The sequence below is a fragment of the Chiloscyllium plagiosum genome, unplaced genomic scaffold (assembly GCF_037043375.1).
Source record: "Chiloscyllium plagiosum isolate Xiang-an unplaced genomic scaffold, Cpla_swu_hap1 HiC_scaffold_33, whole genome shotgun sequence".
Lineage (NCBI taxonomy): Eukaryota > Metazoa > Chordata > Chondrichthyes > Orectolobiformes > Hemiscylliidae > Chiloscyllium > Chiloscyllium plagiosum.
The window spans coordinates 17,284,033-17,297,999 of NW_028270171.1; positions in this window are offsets into that span (position 1 = coordinate 17,284,033).

The following is a 13,967-nucleotide window of genomic DNA, read 5'->3' on the forward strand; positions in this document are numbered from 1 at the left end:
TGGAGCACATTATCATCGAATGGTTAATCCTTTCAAAACAAACCGTTAAAAACAGTGGGTGTGTTGTTCATCACCAGTGCAATGCAGTGTGATTTTAACTCTTCAAGGAATTCAGGAGCTGAGCTGATTATATCTTCATACACCCTTGCCAATGATTCAGCACCATGGTCTCAGGTTCGATTCCAGCCTCGGGTGATTGTCTGTGTTGAGTTTGCACAAATCCCCCCCCCACAAGTCTGTGTGGGTTTCCTCCCACAGTCTGCAGATGTGCAGCTGAGGTGAATTGGCTGTGCTAAATCACCCATGTTGTGCGGGTCAGCTGTGGGAAATGCAGTGTTGGAGGGAATGATCTTCAGAAGGTCGGCGTGAGCTCGATGGGCTGAATGGCCTGTTTCTACATCTATGCCCATTATTTGGAGTGTTGCTCAGTATGGTGCCCATTGTCACCAAACAGCAAGTGCCCTCTCCACCTCCAAGTTACACAGAACGCTAAGACCCAGTAACTCACAAAGTGTAAGGAGAGAATGTGGGAACAAGTACTGAGTTGGGATGCCATGATGATATTGTGAAGGGCCGAATGGCCTGCTCCTGTTTTCTGTGGCTCCATTGCAGAGGCGACTTCTTTATTGTCCAACAGCCGGTGATCTCCCAAGTGTGGTTCTCTGACAGAAATGTTTCCTGACTCTCACTTGTATCCATTACACCCTGAGAGAGCAACTTTTCAAATTCTCAACTGTTGAAGACCATGGTACACCTTATTTTTTTCTGCTACATCAAAGGTGCCTGTTTCAGCATGTATCTGTTCCTGAATCTGTCGTAAACAGTCTCTTCACATAAACAGTCCGTGTTGTTTACTTTAGACAAATTTCCTTCAAACAAGGCTTCCTGGCTTCAGTGTTCTTGAATCCTTGGAGGAGTAAGTTTATTAACCAGTTAGCGTCCAGTTCCGTTGGTAATGAATCCCATGCAAACTAGCACCAAAGTTACACTTTCATCACCAATGGTTAATGTCGATACTGTTCCTCATTACCATGCAAGCTAATTCATGAAAATAATCTGCAGGCACTGAAGGGACAATTCAGCCAGAAGTGTCGCCCAGTGCTATCTTATCTCAGGAAGCCTGTTTCTCCCAATTTACAAGGAAATGGCCTGGTTAGCCTTTAACTCTCCCGAAATTCCAAAATAGCCAGTGATAAAGGAACCTCCGACATAGAGCTGTACAGCACAGAAACAAACCCCTTCAGTCCAACTTGTCCGTGCCAACCAGATATCCTAAATTAATCCAGTCCCATTTGCCAGCACACGGCCCATATCCCTCTAAACACTTCTTATTCATATACCCATCCAGATACCTTTTAAATACTGTAATTGTACCAGCCTCCACCACTTCCTCTGGCAGCTCATTCCATACACGTACCACCCTCTGTGTGAAAAAGTTGCCCCTTGAGTCCCTGTTAAAGCTTTCCTTCTCACCTTAAACCTTTGCCCACTCGATCAGCCCCTGTTGGTGAAAGAAAAGATTTATCTGTGGCAATTTGTATTGTAATGTGCACAATGAGATACTGTGTGAAAATATAAGTTAAATCTCTTCAAGTGTGCAGAGGGATCGCATATTTTAACGTTGAGAGAATGGTGCTGGAACATCATGGCAGGTCAGGCAGCATCCGAGGCGCAGGAGAATCGACGTTTTGGGCAAAAGCCTTTCATCAGGATGATGACTTATGCCCGAAATGTTGATTCTCCTGCTCCTCGGATGCTGCCTAACCTGTTGTGCCTATCCAGCACCACACTCTCGACTCTACTCGCCAGCATCTATAGTTCTCACTTCTGCCGAGTCACATATTTCAAAACCCTGCCCTCTATCTACAAGGCCCAAGCCAGGCCCGGATGACACAGTACTAAAGAAGCTCAGCGTCGTTCATGACAGAGCAGTCCCTATATCATTGGCATCTCACCCACCACTGTCAACATTCAGTCCCTCCACCATCAATGCACAGCGACGGCATTGGGTACCAGCTACAAGATGTTCTGCAGCAACTTGCCAGGACTCTTGACACCACCTTCTAAACCCCATGACCCCTAGCCCCTACTGGGGATCCAACAGATTCCTCTACAAGCCACACACCACCTTGGCATGGCACTATAATATTGCTCCTTCACTGTTGGAGATCACAATCCTGGAACCCTGTCCCTCTAGACCATTACAGCACATGGTCTGCAGTGGCCTGAGGAGGCAGTTCACCACCAGGGAGATAATGGCATTATCGCTGCACTGTTAATCCAGAGATGCGGATACACAGCCTCAGCAATACAAGACTCTGGTCCCACCGTACTTGGAATATTGGGAGCAGTTTGGGCCCCGTGTGTCCCTGGGGACGTGGTTATGTGTGTGCTCGTGTGTCCCTGGGGACGTGGTTATGTGTGTGCTCGTGTGACCCTGGGGACGTGGTTATGTGTGTGCTCGTGTGACCCTGGGGACGTTGTTATGTGTGTGCTCGTGTGACCCTGGGGATGTGGTTATGTGTGTGCTCGTTTGTCCCTGAGGATGTGGTTATGTGTGTGCTCATGTGACCCTGGGGACGTGGTTATGTGTGTGCTCGGGTGTCCCTGAGGATGTGGTTATGTGTGTGCTCATGTATCCCTGGGGATGTGGTTATGTGTGTGCTCGTGTGACCCTGGGGATGTGGTTATGTGTGTGCTCATGTATCCCTGGGGATGTGGTTATGTGTGTGCTCGTGTGACCCTGGGGATGTGGTTATGTGTGTGCTCGGGTGTCCCTGAAGATGTGGTTATGTGTGTGCTCGTGTATCCCTGGGGATGTAGTTATGTGTGTGCTCGTGTGACCCTGGGGACGTTGTTATGTGTGTGCTCATGTATCCCTGGGGACGTGGTTATGTCAGTGCTCGTGTTTCCCTGCGGATGTGGTTATGTGTGTGCTCGTGTGTCCCTGGGGACGTGGTTATGTGTGTGCTCGTGTGTCCCTGAGGATGTGGTTATGTGTGTGCTCGTGTATCACTGGGGATGTGGTTATGTGTGTGCTCATGTATCCCTGGGAACGTGGTTATGTGTGTGCTCGTGTGTCCCTGAGGATGTGGTTATGTGTGTGCTCGTGTGTCCCCGGGGACGTGGTTATGTGTGTGCTCGTGTGTCCCTGAGGATGTGGTTATGTGTGTGCTCGTGTGTCCCTGGGGATGTGGTTATGTGTGTGCTCATGTATCCCTGGGAACGTGGTTATGTGTGTGCTCGTGTGACCCTGGGGACGTGGTTATGTGTGTGCTCGTGTGTCCCTGGGGACGTGGTTATGTGTGTGCTCGTGCATCACTGGGGACGTGGTTATTTGTGTGCTCATGTATCCCTGGGGACGTGGTTATGTGTGTGCTCGTGTATCACTGGGGACGTGGTTATGTGTGTGCTCGTGTATCCCTGGGGACGTGGTTATGTGTGACCTCGTGTATCACTGGGGACGTGGTTATGTGTGTGCTCGTATGTCCCTGGGGACGTGGTTGTGTGTGTGCTCGTGTGTCCCTGGGAACGTGGTTATGTGTGTGCTCGTGTATCACTGGGGACGTGGTTATGTGTGTGCTCGTGTATCACTGGGGACGTGGTTATGTGTGTGCTCGTGTGTCCCTGGGAACGTGGTTATGTGTGTGCTCGTGTATCACTGGGGACGTGGTTGTGTGTGTGCTCGTGTGTCCCTGGGAACGTGGTTATGTGTGTGCTCGTGTGACCCTGGGGATGTGGTTATGTGTGTGCTCGTGTATCCCTGGGGATGTGGTTATGTGTGTGCTCGTGTATCACTGGGGACATGGTTATGTGTGTGCTCGTGTGTCCCTGGGGATGTGGTTATGTGTGTGCTCGTGTATCCCTGGTGATGTGGTTACGTGTGTGCTCGTGTGACCCTGGGGATGTGGTTATGTGTGTGCTCGTGTATCCCTGGTGATGTGGTTACGTGTGTGCTCGTGTGACCCTGGGGACGTGGTTATGTGTGTGCTCGTGTATCCCTGGGGACGTGGTTATGTGTGTGCTCGTGTGTCCCTGAGGACGTGGTTATGTGTGTGCTCGTGTGTCCCTGGGGATGTGGTTATGTGTGTGCTCGTGTATCACTGGGGACGTGGTTATGTGTGTGCTCGTGTATCACTGGGGACGTGGTTATGTGTGTGCTCGTGTGTCCCTGGGGACGTGGTTATGTGTGTGCTCGTGTGACCCTGGGGACGTGGTTATGTGTGTGTTCGTGTATCCCTGGGGATGTGGTTATGTGTGTGCTCGTGTATCACTGGGGACGTGGTTATGTGTGTGCTCGTGTATCACTGGGGACGTGGTTATGTGTGTGCTCGTGTGTCCCTGGGGACGTGGTTATGTGTGTGCTCGTGTGTCCCTGGGGATGTGGTTATGTGTGTGCTCGTGTATCACTGGGGACGTGGTTATGTGTGTGCTCGTGTGTCCCTGGGGACGTGGTAATGTGTGTGCTCGTGTATCACTGGGGACGTGGTTATGTGTGTGCTCGTGTATCCCTGGGGACGTGGTTATGTGTGTGCTCGTGTGTCCCTGGGGACGTGGTTATGTGTGTGCTCGGGTGTCCCTGAGGATGTGGTTATGTGTGTGCTCATGTATCCCTGGGGATGTGGTTATGTGTGTGCTCGTGTGACCCTGGGGATGTGGTTATGTGTGTGCTCATGTATCCCTGGGGATGTGGTTATGTGTGTGCTCGTGTGACCCTGGGGATGTGGTTATGTGTGTGCTCAGGTGTCCCTGAAGATGTGGTTATGTGTGTGCTCGTGTATCCCTGGGGATGTGGTTATGTGTGTGCTCGTGTGACCCTGGGGACGTTGTTATGTGTGTGCTCATGTATCCCTGGGGACGTGGTTATGTCAGTGCTCGTGTTTCCCTGCGGATGTGGTTATGTGTGTGCTCGTGTGTCCCTGGGGACGTGGTTATGTGTGTGCTCGTGTGTCCCTGAGGATGTGGTTATGTGTGTGCTCGTGTATCCCTGGGGACGTGGTTATGTCAGTGCTCGTGTTTCCCTGCGGATGTGGTTATGTGTGTGCTCGTGTGTCCCTGGGGACGTGGTTATGTGTGTGCTCGTGTGTCCCTGAGGATGTGGTTATGTGTGTGCTCGTGTGTCCCCGGGGACGTGGTTATGTGTGTGCTCGTGTGTCGCTGGGGACGTTGTTATGTGTGTGCTCGTGTGTCCCTGGGGATGTGGTTATGTGTGTGCTCGTGTGTCCCTGGGGATGTGGTTATGTGTGTGCTCATGTATCCCTGGGAACGTGGTTATGTGTGTGCTCGTGTGTCCCTGAGGATGTGGTTATGTGTGTGCTCGTGTGTCCCCGGGGACGTGGTTATGTGTGTGCTCGTGTGTCCCTGAGGACGTGGTTATGTGTGTGCTCGTGTATCACTGGGGACGTGGTTATGTGTGTGCTCGTGTATCCCTGGGGACGTGGTTATGTGTGACCTCGTGTATCACTGGGGACGTGGTTATGTGTGTGCTCGTATGTCCCTGGGGACGTGGTTGTGTGTGTGCTCGTGTGTCCCTGGGATCGTGGTTATGTGTGTGCTCGTGTATCACTGGGGACGTGGTTATGTGTGTGCTCGTGTATCACTGGGGACGTGGTTATGTGTGTGCTCGTGTGTCCCTGGGAACGTGGTTATGTGTGTGCTCGTGTATCACTGGGGACGTGGTTGTGTGTGTGCTCGTGTGTCCCTGGGAACGTGGTTATGTGTGTGCTCGTGTAACCCTGGGGATGTGGTTATGTGTGTGCTCGTGTATCACTGGGGACATGGTTATGTGTGTGCTCGTGTGTCCCTGGGGATGTGGTTATGTGTGTGCTCGTGTATCCCTGGTGATGTGGTTACGTGTGTGCTCGTGTGACCCTGGGGACGTGGTTATGTGTGTGCTCGTGTATCCCTGGGGACGTGGTTATGTGTGTGCTCGTGTGTCCCTGGGGACGTGGTTATGTGTGTGCTCGTGTGTCCCTGGGGATGTGGTTATGTGTGTGCTCGTGTATCACTGGGGACGTGGTTATGTGTGTGCTCGTGTATCACTGGGGACGTGGTTATGTGTGTGCTCGTGTGTCCCTGGGGACGTGGTTATGTGTGTGCTCGTGTGACCCTGGGGACGTGGTTATGTGTGTGTTCGTGTATCCCTGGGGATGTGGTTATGTGTGTGCTCGTGTATCACTGGGGACGTGATTATGTGTGTGCTCGTGTATCACTGGGGACGTGGTTATGTGTGTGCTCGTGTGTCCCTGGGGACGTGGTTATGTGTGTGCTCGTGTGTCCCTGGGGATGTGGTTATGTGTGTGCTCGTGTATCACTGGGGACGTGGTTATGTGTGTGCTCGTGTATCACTGGGGACGTGGTTATGTGTGTGCTCGTGTGTCCCTGGGGACGTGGTTATGTGTGTGCTCGTGTATCACTGGGGACGTGGTTATGTGTGTGCTCGTGTATCACTGGGGACGTGGTTATGTGTGTGCTCGTGTGTCCCTGGGGACGTGGTTATGTGTGTGCTCGGGTGTCCCTGAGGATGTGGTTATGTGTGTGCTCATGTATCCCTGGGGATGTGGTTATGTGTGTGCTCGTGTGACCCTGGGGATGTGGTTATGTGTGTGCTCATGTATCCCTGGGGATGTGGTTATGTGTGTGCTCGTGTGACCCTGGGGATGTGGTTATGTGTGTGCTCGGGTGTCCCTGAAGATGTGGTTATGTGTGTGCTCGTGTATCACTGGGGACGTGGTTATGTGTGTGCTCGTGTGTCCCTGGGGACGTGGTTATGTGTGTGCTCGTGTGTCCCTGGGGACGTGGTTATGTGTGTGCTCGTGTATCACTGGGGACGTGGTTATGTGTGTGCTCGGGTGTCCCTGAGGATGTGGTTATGTGTGTGCTCATGTATCCCTGGGGATGTGGTTATGTGTGTGCTCGTGTGACCCTGGGGATGTGGTTATGTGTGTGCTCATGTATCCCTGGGGATGTGGTTATGTGTGTGCTCGTGTGACCCTGGGGATGTGGTTATGTGTGTGCTCGGGTGTCCCTGAAGATGTGGTTATGTGTGTGCTCGTGTATCCCTGGGGATGTGGTTATGTGTGTGCTCGTGTGACCCTGGGGACGTTGTTATGTGTGTGCTCATGTATCCCTGGGGACGTGGTTATGTCAGTGCTCGTGTTTCCCTGCGGATGTGGTTATGTGTGTGCTCGTGTGTCCCTGGGGACGTGGTTATGTGTGTGCTCGTGTGTCCCTGAGGATGTGGTTATGTGTGTGCTCGTGTGTCCCCGGGGACGTGGTTATGTGTGTGCTCGTGTGTCGCTGGGGACGTTGTTATGTGTGTGCTCGTGTGTCCCTGGGGATGTGGTTATGTGTGTGCTCGTGTGTCCCTGGGGATGTGGTTATGTGTGTGCTCATGTATCCCTGGGAACGTGGTTATGTGTGTGCTCGTGTGTCCCTGAGGATGTGGTTATGTGTGTGCTCGTGTGTCCCCGGGGACGTGGTTATGTGTGTGCTCGTGTGTCCCTGAGGATGTGGTTATGTGTGTGCTCGTGTGTCCCTGGGGACGTGGTTATGTGTGTGCTCGTGTATCACTGGGGACGTGGTTATTTGTGTGCTCGTGTATCCCTGGGGACGTGGTTATGTGTGTGCTCGTGTATCACTGGGGACGTGGTTATGTGTGTGCTCGTGTATCCCTGGGGACGTGGTTATGTGTGACCTCGTGTATCACTGGGGACGTGGTTATGTGTGTGCTCGTATGTCCCTGGGGACGTGGTTATGTGTGTGCTCGTGTGTCCCTGGGAACGTGGTTATGTGTGTGCTCGTGTATCACTGGGGACGTGGTTATGTGTGTGCTCGTGTGTCCCTGGGAACGTGGTTATGTGTGTGCTCGTGTATCACTGGGGACGTGGTTGTGTGTGTGCTCGTGTGTCCCTGGGGATGTGGTTATGTGTGTGCTCGTGTGTCCCTGAGGATGTAATTATGTGTGTACTCGTGTATCCCTGGTGATGTGGTTACGTGTGTGCTCGTGTGACCCTGGGGACGTGGTTATGTGTGTGCCCGTGTATCACTGGGGACATGGTTATGTGTGTGCTCGTGTGTCCCTGGGGATGTGGTTATGTGTGTGCTCGTGTGTCCCTGAGGATGTAATTATGTGTGTACTCGTGTATCCCTGGTGATGTGGTTACGTGTGTGCTCGTGTGACCCTGGGGACGTGGTTATGTGTGTGCTCGTGTATCCCTGGGGACGTGGTTATGTGTGTGCTCGTGTGTCCCTGGGGACGTGGTTATGTGTGTGCTCGTGTGTCCCTGGGGATGTGGTTATGTGTGTGCTAGTGTATCACTGGGGACGTGGTTATGTGTGTGCTCGTGTATCACTGGGGACGTGGTTATGTGTGTGCTCGTGTGTCCCTGGGGACGTGGTTATGTGTGTGCTCGTGTGACCCTGGGGACGTGGTTATGTGTGTGTTCGTGTATCCCTGGGGATGTGGTTATGTGTGTGCTCGTGTATCACTGGGGACGTGGTTATGTGTGTGCTCGTGTATCACTGGGGACGTGGTTATGTGTGTGCTCGTGTATCACTGGGGACGTGGTTATGTGTGTGCTCGTGTGTCCCTGGGGACGTGGTTATGTGTGTGCTCGTGTGTCCCTGGGGATGTGGTTATGTGTGTGCTCGTGTATCACTGGGGACGTGGTTATGTGTGTGCTCGTGTGTCCCTGGGGACGTGGTTATGTGTGTGCTCGTGTATCACTGGGGACGTGGTTATGTGTGTGCTCGTGTATCACTGGGGACGTGGTTATGTGTGTGCTCGTGTATCACTGGGGACGTGGTTATGTGTGTGCTCGTGTATCACTGGGGATGTGGTTATGTGTGTGCTCGTGTATCACTGGGGACGTGGTTATGTGTGTGCTCGTGTGTCCCTGGGGACGTGGTTATGTGTGTGCTCGTGTGACTCTGTGGACGTGGTTATGTGTGTGCTCGTGTATCACTGGGGACGTGGTTATGTGTGTGCTCGTGTGTCCCTGGGGACGTGGTTATGTGTGTGCTCGTGTATCCCTGGGGATGTGGTTATGTGTGTGCTCGTGTATCACTGGGGATGTGGTTATGTGTGTGCTCGTGTATCACTGGGGACGTGGTTATGTGTGTGCTCGTGTATCACTGGGGACGTGGTTATGTGTGTGCTCGTGTATCACTGTGGACGTGGTTATGTGTGTGCTCGTGTATCACTGGGGACGTGGTTATGTGTGTGCTCGTGTATCACTGGGGACGTGGTTATGTGTGTGCTCGTGTGTCCCTGGGGACGTGGTTATGTGTGTGCTCGTGTGACCCTGGGGACGTGGTTATGTGTGTGTTCGTGTATCCCTGGGGATGTGGTTATGTGTGTGCTCGTGTATCACTGGGGACGTGGTTATGTGTGTGCTCGTGTATCACTGTGGACGTGGTTATGTGTGTGCTCGTGTGTCCCTGGGAACGTGGTTATGTGTGTGCTCGTGTATCACTTGGCACGTGGTTGTGTGTGTGCTCGTGTGTCCCTGGGGATGTGGTTATGTGTGTGCTCGTGTGTCCCTGAGGATGTAATTATGTGTGTACTCGTGTATCCCTGGTGATGTGGTTACGTGTGTGCTCGTGTGACCCTGGGGACGTGGTTATGTGTGTGCCCATGTATCACTGGGGACATGGTTATGTGTGTGCTCGTGTGTCCCTGGGGATGTGGTTATGTGTGTGCTCGTGTGTCCCTGAGGATGTAATTATGTGTGTACTCGTGTATCCCTGGTGATGTGGTTATGTGTGTGCCCGTGTATCACTGGGGACATGGTTATGTGTGTGCTCGTGTGTCCCTGGGGACGTGGTTATGTGTGTGCTCGTGTATCCCTGGGGACGTGGTTATGTGTGTGCTCGTGTGTCCCTGGGGACGTGGTTATGTGTGTGCTCGTGTGTCCCTGGGGATGTGGTTATGTGTGTGCTCGTGTATCACTGGGGACGTGGTTATGTGTGTGCTCGTGTATCACTGGGGACGTGGTTATGTGTGTGCTCGTGTGTCCCTGGGGACGTGGTTATGTATGTGCTCGTGTGACCCTGGGGACGTGGTTATGTGTGTGTTCGTGTATCCCTGGGGATGTGGTTATGTGTGTGCTCGTGTATCACTGGGGACGTGGTTATGTGTGTGCTCGTGTATCACTGGGGACGTGGTTATGTGTGTGCTCGTGTATCACTGGGGACGTGGTTATGTGTGTGCTCGTGTGTCCCTGGGGACGTGGTTATGTGTGTGCTCGTGTGTCCCTGGGGATGTGGTTATGTGTGTGCTCGTGTATCACTGGGGACGTGGTTATGTGTGTGCTCGTGTGTCCCTGGGGACGTGGTTATGTGTGTGCTCGTGTATCACTGGGGACGTGGTTATGTGTGTGCTCGTGTATCACTGGGGACGTGGTTATGTGTGTGCTCGTGTATCACTGGGGACGTGGTTATGTGTGTGCTCGTGTATCACTGGGGATGTGGTTATGTGTGTGCTCGTGTATCACTGGGGACGTGGTTATGTGTGTGCTCGTGTGTCCCTGGGGACGTGGTTATGTGTGTGCTCGTGTGACCCTGGGGACGTGGTTATGTGTGTGCTCGTGTATCACTGGGGACGTGGTTATGTGTGTGCTCGTGTGTCCCTGGGGACATGGTTATGTGTGTGCTCGTGTATCCCTGGGGATGTGGTTATGTGTGTGCTCGTGTATCACTGGGGATGTGGTTATGTGTGTGCTCGTGTATCACTGGGGACGTGGTTATGTGTGTGCTCGTGTATCACTGGGGACGTGGTTATGTGTGTGCTCGTGTATCACTGGGGACGTGGTTATGTGTGTGCTCGTGTATCACTGGGGACGTGGTTATGTGTGTGCTCGTGTATCACTGGGGACGTGGTTATGTGTGTGCTCGTGTGTCCCTGGGGACGTGGTTATGTGTGTGCTCGTGTGACCCTGGGGACGTGGTTATGTGTGTGTTCGTGTATCCCTGGGGATGTGGTTATGTGTGTGCTCGTGTATCACTGGGGACGTGGTTATGTGTGTGCTCGTGTATCACTGGGGACGTGGTTATGTGTGTGCTCGTGTGTCCCTGGGGACGTGGTTATGTGTGTGCTCGTGTGTCCCTGGGGCTGTGGTTATGTGTGTGCTCGTGTATCACTGGGGACGTGGTTATGTGTGTGCTCGTGTGTCCCTGGGGACGTGGTTATGTGTGTGCTCGTGTATCACTGGGGACGTGGTTATGTGTGTGCTCGTGTATCACTGGGGACGTGGTTATGTGTGTGCTCGTGTGTCCCTGGGGACGTGGTTATGTGTGTGCTCGTGTGTCCCTGGGGACGTGGTTATGTGTGTGCTCGTGTGTCCCTGGGGACGTGGTTATGTGTGTGCTCGTGTATCACTGGGGATGTGGTTATGTGTGTGCTCGTGTATCACTGGGGACGTGGTTATGTGTGTGCTCGTGTATCACTGGGGACGTGGTTATGTGTGTGCTCGTGTGTCCCTGGGGACGTGGTTATGTGTGTGCTCGTGTATCACTGGGGACGTGGTTATGTGTGTGCTCGTGTATCACTGGGGATGTGGTTATGTGTGTGCTCGTGTATCACTGGGGACGTGGTTATGTGTGTGCTCGTGTGTCCCTGGGGACGTGGTTATGTGTGTGCTCGTGTGACCCTGGGGACGTGGTTATGTGTGTGCTCGTGTATCACTGGGGACGTGGTTATGTGTGTGCTCGTGTGTCCCTGGGGACGTGGTTATGTGTGTGCTCGTGTATCCCTGGGGATGTGGTTATGTGTGTGCTCGTGTATCACTGGGGACGTGGTTATGTGTGTGCTCGTGTATCACTGGGGACGTGGTTATGTGTGTGCTCGTGTATCACTGGGGACGTGGTTATGTGTGTGCTCGTGTATCACTGGGGATGTGGTTATGTGTGTGCTCGTGTATCACTGGGGACGTGGTTATGTGTGTGCTCGTGTGTCCCTGGGGACGTGGTTATGTGTGTGCTCGTGTGACCCTGGGACGTGGTTATGTGTGTGCTCGTGTATCACTGGGGACGTGGTTATGTGTGTGCTCGTGTGTCCCTGGGGACGTGGTTATGTGTGTGCTCGTGATCACTGGGGATGTGGTTATGTGTGTGCTCGTGTGTCCCTGGGGACTTGGTTATGTGTGTGCTCGTGATCACTGGGGATGTGGTTATGTGTGTGCTCGTGTGTCCCTGGGGATGTGGTTATGTGTGTGCTCATGTGACCCTGGGGATGTCGTTATGTGTGTGCTCATGTATCCCTGGGGATGTGGTTATGTGTGTGCTCGTGTGTCCCTGGGGACGTGGTTATGTGTGTGCTCGTGTGTCCCTGGGGATGTGGTTATGTGTGTGCTCATGTGACCCTGGGGATGTCGTTATGTGTGTGCTCATGTATCCCTGGGGATGTGGTTATGTGTGTGCTCGTGTGTCCCTGGGGATGTGGTTATGTGTGTGCTCGTGTGTCCCTGGGGATATGGTTATGTGTGCTCGTGTATCCCTGGGGACGTGGTTATGTGTGTGCTCGTGTATCCCTGGGAATGTGGTTATGTGTGTGCTCGTGTGACCCTGGGGATGTGGTTATGTGTGTGCTCGTGTATCCCTGGGGACGTGGTTATGTGTGTGCTCGTGTATCCCTGGGAATATGGTTATGTGTGTGCTCGTGTGACCATGGGGATGTGGTTATGTGTGTGCTCGTGTATCCCTGGGGATGTGGTTATGTCAGTGCTCGTGTGTCCCTGGGGACGTGGTTATGTGTGTGCTTATGTGACCCTGGGGATGTGGTTATGTGTGTGCTCGTGTGTCCCTTGGGATGTGGTTATGTGTGTGCTCGTGTATCCCTGGGGATGTGGTTATGTGTGTGCTTATGTGACCCTGGGGATGTGGTTATGTGTGTGCTCATGTATCCCTGGGGATGTGGTTATGTGTGTGCTCGTGTATCCCTGGGGATGTGGTTATGTGTGTGCTCGTGATCCCTGAGGATGTGGTTATGTGTGTGCTCGTGTGACCCTGTGAACGTGGTTATGTGTGTGCTCGTGTGTCCAAGGGGACATGGTTATGTGTGTGCTCGTGTATCCCTGAGGATGTGGTTATGTGTGTGCTCGTGTGTCCCTGGGGACGTGGTTATGTGTGTGCTCGTGTGTCCCTGGGGATGTGGTTATGTGTGTGCTCATGTATCCCTGGGGATGTGGTTATGTGTGTGCTCGTGTGTCCCTGGGGATGTGGTTATGTGTGTGCTCGTGTGTCCCTGGGGATGTGGTTATGTGTGTGCTCGTGTGTCCAAGGGGACGTGGTTATGTGTGTGCTCGTGTGTCCCTGGGGATGTGGTTATGTGTGTGCTCGTGTATCCCTGAGGTTGTGGTTATGTGTGTGCTCGTGTGACCCTGGAAACGTGGTTATGTGTGTGCTCGTGTGTCCAAGGGGACGTGGTAATGTGTGTGCTCGTGTGACCCTGGGAACGTGGTTATGTGTGTGCTCGTGTATCCTTGGGGACGTGGTTATGTGTGTGCTCGTGTATCCCTGGGGATGTGGTTATGTGTGTGCTCGTGTATACCTGGGGACGTGGTTATGTGTGTGCTCGTGTATCCCTGGGGACGTGGTTATGTGTGTGCTCGTGTGTCCCTGGGGACGTGGTTATGTGTGTGCTCGTGTGTCCCTGGGGATGTGGTTATGTGTGTGCTCGTGTATCTCTGGGGATGTGGTTATGTGTGTGCTCGTGTATCTCTGGGGATGTGGTTATGTGTGTGCTCCTGTGTCCCTGGGGACGTGGTTATGTGTGTGCTCGTGTGGTCCCAGATGTGTGTGCTCGTGTGTCCCTGGGGATGTGGTTATGTGGGTGCTCATGTGACCCTGGGGACATGGTTATTTGTGTGCTCATGTATCCCTGGGGATGTGCTTATGTGTGTGCTCGTGTGTCCCTGGCGAGGAGGATGTGGCGCTCACTAGTACGGTGGAGTCTTCAGAGACCAGTG